Source organism: Apium graveolens, chromosome 4 (assembly GCF_009905375.1).
Source record: "Apium graveolens cultivar Ventura chromosome 4, ASM990537v1, whole genome shotgun sequence".
Classification (NCBI taxonomy): Eukaryota; Viridiplantae; Streptophyta; class Magnoliopsida; order Apiales; family Apiaceae; genus Apium; species Apium graveolens.
Genome location: NC_133650.1, coordinates 162493170 through 162498514, shown reverse-complemented (window position 1 = coordinate 162498514; position 5345 = coordinate 162493170). Strand labels below are relative to the sequence as shown.

Sequence of the window (5345 nt, the reverse complement as noted above, 5' to 3'; positions counted from 1 at the left end):
AAACCATAGCTATTTGATTAACTCCATACGTAGCCAGAGAATCAACCTTCATGGATAGCGCTTGGAGCTGAGCTGCAATAGCGGTGGCTGCATCAACTTCCAGAATACCTGCGACCTTGCCTGACGTCATCCTCTGAGTTGGGTTTTGATGCTCATTTGCAGCCATCGTCTCGATAAGATTATACGCCTCAGTATAGCTTTTAGCCCATAAGGCGCCTCCAGCTGCTGCATCGAGCATGGGCCGAGATTGGGCCCCCAAACCATTATAAAAACCAGTGATTACCATCCAATCCGGCATTCCATGATGTGGACATTTTCTCAACATTTCCTTGTAGCGTTCCCAAGCCTCGCACATAGATTCTGTAGGTTGCTGCGCAAACTGAGTAAGAGCACTCCTCATAGCAGCAGTCTTTGCCATTGGATAAAACTTCACCAGAAACTTTTGTGCAAGATCTTGCCACGTAGTGATGGACCCAGCTGGTTCAGAATGTAACCAGTCTTTAGCCTTATCCCTCAGTGAGAATGGGAAAAGCCTCAACTTGATAGCCTCATCAGTCACGCCATTATACTTAAAAGTGTTGCAGATCTCGACAAAATTCCTTATGTGCATGTTGGGGTCTTCAGTTGCCGCTCCTCCAAAAGAAACAGAATTCTGCACCATCTGAATAGTGCCCGGCTTGATTTCAAAGGTGTTAGCTTGAATAGCCGGATGAAGGATGCTTGACTGAATGTCATCAATTTTAGGCCGAGAAAAATCCATAAGAGCTGGATCATCTTGAACAATACGATCTCCCATGTTTACTGGTTCTTTCTGCTCAGTTCCTAAATCCGAATCCTCAAAATCTAACTTCTCCGGTGTATCAAGAACTTCGTCTTTCTCCTCAGCTGTATCTAAGGTCCTCTTGCGAGCACGAGAACGAGTTTGCATAAACGCTTGCTAAAGTACCTGAAACACAACCGAAAAGAGTAATTAACTACTACGTCCTAATCACTGAGTCCTAATGACCAATGATGGTAAGTACATAAACTAAACAAATACGCCGAGTCCCCGGCAGCGGCGCCAAAAACTTGTTAGGGCGAAATCACGCACTAATATTCACGCAAGTATACGCGTTCGCAAGTAATATAGAATACTTTCTAGTTCGTTCCCTCAGAGACTCAGACTAATTTATTGTCTAATTTAACTCACTCACCAATGTATGACTACTTCTCAATGTTAAGATAATAACACTTAAAATTGTTGATTAAATATTAACTATAATTAACTACTTAATTAACCGCTTAACTAACACTTCAAATTATCAAATATAAAACACTCATGAGATCACAACTTCATTATTACTTCCTTCTATAGCCATTGTTATTACCTTTAGCATGTGACAGTGATGATATTAATCGAATAACACGAAACTGATAAAAGCCAACTTTCATTGTACTAATACCATTCTACCAACATCCATAATTAAGATAGAAGTTGAATAGTCATCAATTATGTTGAGTTCCTATATATCTACAGAAATTGACAACACAACGATTTAAGCACAAGTTATCCCTTTTTATTTACATAGGGCAAATAAAACTGTTAGAGTTACCCACTAATCATGCACAACGTACATGAACCTATGCTAGCATGGCAAGTTCTAAATCTCGAGATCCACTGTCGCTTCACAAGAGATTAACACCCTATCTTATATGTTCGTGACACACATAAGACGAATACGCACAACCAATACTAGATATCATGCAATCATCACATACTAAAGTATTAAACAATTAACTAAAGAATTCCATAATAAATCCGTTGCAACCCCATGATCACGATTAGCCCATAATAGAACTTATCACCATCATGGGTTCATATGAAATCATGATAAACAAACATAAGAAAATAATAACTAAACTGATTATATTAAAACGGAGTACATCACAAGAGTAAATAAGTCAAAGCAAGAAAACTAGCATCCAACGTTACAACGAAACAAGAATCACAAGAGTATATGCTTCCTCTTCGTTGTTGTGTGCTAAATCGGTCTTCTTCCTTATCTCCTTCGCTTCTTGCGCAAAACACAATCTAAAACATAATCTCCTCTTCATACTCTCTGTGAAAACGTCTCAAATCTACCTATATAATAGTCCCATAAAACTCAGATTACATAGAAGTGGAAGCCAAACAGAAGTAGAAGTCTAAAATAATTTATCTTTTTTCCCCGACCCTGCGCGGCCGCTCAGCATTTCTGCGCGGGCGCGCAAGGCTGCTGCGCGGCCGCTCAGCATTGCTGCGCGGGCGCGCAGGCCTCCACTGGAAAAAATCCAGGTTTGCTCCGTTTCTTCGCCGTAATCTGCCCGTTCTTTTCCTCTCGCAATGGTGAACATATGCCAAGGCTTATTCTTGATGATTCCTCCTCCGAAATGCAACTAATACCCTGAAATGCATAAACACTAGAAAAACGCATCAAATACACAAAATACTTGATTTCAAGACACCAATTTAAGCCATTTTAAGACGTTCTAAGTGGTATAAAATGCCACTTATCAACGGTACACAAGAACCATCTTCTCAAAGTGAAGATGCACCTGTTAATGCCCCAGCTACACAAGAACCACCTGCTCAAAGTGTAGGTGCAAGCATATTATCACATCTGACTATTCCTGACATTTCTCAAGGAAGTTAAATGTGGTTGATGATATTATGAAGACCGTACAAGACAGGGAAGCTCATCAAAAGCACATATGTGACGGCCTCAACCCCGGGGTCAGGAGTTGACGTCACCAATAACTATAATAATAAACATAATATAATCCAAATAATTAATTATACATAACCACGACCCCTTTACCAAGACCTTTTCCAGGTTTAAGTATGATTTAGGTTACAACTATTACAAAACCGACTTACAACGAACCATCCTGACGCCACTAACTTAATACAACAACTCAATAGACCATCTTTGGTGTGACGCCCTCAATCTCGGGGTTAGGAAATGAGGACTCACACACCTCTAATCTAGAATTAAATAAGCATAAACCCCGATTAACGACTAATAAGATCAACAGGATAAAGTATGAGACAAGATTACAACTACCAATCATAAAATATAACTTACAAACCAAAAATATTATTAAATAAACAGTATCGATTCTGGCTGGGAACCTACAGATAACCCATTGTATCTTTAAACAATTCTTTCTAGGCGCGAGCTTACTCACAAATACCACTACCTGATCTGGCAACCGGAAGCCCTCAACATGGTAGGGATCACCAGGTACGCTCTTACGAGCAGTGCGCCTAAACCTGGCCATCTTCTTGCTCAACTGCCATGGTTAGATTAAAAAAAACAAATGAGTATAAAACTCAACAAGTAACTACACAACAGTTCTATAATATCAATTCACAATATGCTTTACCAATCTCAGGGCATTCTACTTTATTTGATCTAGGTGGCAGATTTCCAGCTTTTGGGTTAAGGAAAGGTTTTGAAGGATAATGTGGGGCTTTCAAGGAACAAGGCTCAATGCAGGACGAAAGCCGACATTCATCACAAATCATTAAAGGATCAGAATAGATCTTTCAATAGAGAAAAGCAACAGTATTTCATTATATGGAATCAATCATATGATCAACAAATGCAAGAATCAGGGTTCTTGAGCTTTAAGCTTCACATTAACATAATTAACTCTTTTCAAAACCATTTTCATTTTCAAGAATCAATTTACTGAACAGAAAGTTTCAGTTCCCTTTTAAATAACCAATTAGAACCCTTGATTGTATCACTTTATCTTTCCATTTTATTATAATACGGGTGATCAGCCCGTACCGACCTCTATCCGGTCTTTAAGGTACCAATCGGCATAATTTCAGGCTTAAATTGGACTAGCCCCGCTAGCCTCTTACCATGACTGGACTAGTCCCACTAGCCTCTTACATCCCAATCCAATCTATCAGGAATTCATTTGGAAAACCTTGAGTTGGAAAAAAAACAAATAGGTTTTCTAAAATCCATTTTATCATTACCAAGAATTTGAAATCATTCGGACTCTTTCAAGTCGAAACTCATTCTTAATTCAGATTTTAAGGAAACAAAGTTCAGGGAGTGATTCAAAGATACGCAAGGAACAATTCATAAGGATTCTGTATCAGGGATAATAAAGCACTTAAGTTAGAAGGATCAACATCTGTTTAGGGATTAATAGGGTGATCAGGAGAACATGGTATCATTAAATAGGGTTAACAAGGATAATCAGAGGGTTCATTATAATCCATGGCTTAAAAGATAACTTGAACAGAAAGGACAGATTATCAAAGAGTTGAATCATTAAGCTTATCAATAACAGTTTATCAAGAACAAAGGCAGGGTATCAATATCAAGGTTTCATAATTAAACAGTTCAATACTCTACATGGTATGAACAACTTTCTCTTTATAACCATTTACACAAGTAATCATAGTTACTTGCCTGAATTTGCTTTCTTGAAGGTTGAACTATTGCCACCTAGTATATCCTTCCCTTCCTAGCCTGAATGCCCTCACGCTCCGAATCTACAATCAAAACCAAAACCTTAACAATCAAAGCGTACTTGCTTAACTTTAGCTATTTCTCAAATCACATTAATATAACTCTTTTTCGACCATAGCTGTCACTTATAGCTCTTAATAACAAACGATTTAAATTTTCTTTTTCTTTTATTCCTTAATTCGAGCCATACATACAAAACACAACCATATATATTCAATTTCGATCTCATATAATCAAGCACAACTAATGCAAATCACAAGAGTCATTTACGCACTTAAACTTCATCCTTTTTAATCAAAAATCCGAATCATAATCACATTAAGAATCAAAATCAACGCCTTCTTTTAATCATCAAAATTCGAACATAAACACCACCCCAATCTTTTTCATGCAATCAAGTTTCCACTAGCCATTAAGATAATTGACAAAACCAACTTAATTCCTCTTTTTTACTCCTAAGACCCATTCGGGTTTTTCCATAAATCAAACATGCAAGACTCAATTTTGACATGCAAGGTCACATTTTCCACTTGTTTTAATCCTTTACTAGATCATTCCATTCATTTAAACACCAAACCATGCATCACCTAGCGATTATAACTTTAATTAACTCATTCAACCAACATTCATTCACTTAATCAACAAATTAATCCCTTTTAAACTCATTTTCCATTCGACAAGAATCAAATTCACAACTCAAGGACTAAACATTGACATGCACAACTTGATCTTCTTTAAAACTAACATGCAATTACTTTTTATGCTCAATAAGCTTAGTGTTTACTAAGATCAACTCATAAAATCTAATTCCTCTTTTTAATTAGCAAAACG

The 5345-nt window shown here is 37.4% G+C and overlaps 1 non-coding gene across 1 annotated transcript; it reads left to right on the top strand.

Moving 5' to 3' along the window:
* The first annotated feature begins 296 nt into the window (after positions 1-296).
* Positions 297-403, top strand: LOC141722328 (small nucleolar RNA R71). Its single transcript, XR_012575349.1, has one exon. It is a non-coding gene; the product is annotated as a small nucleolar RNA R71 (small nucleolar RNA).
* The last annotated feature ends 4942 nt before the right edge of the window (positions 404-5345 follow it).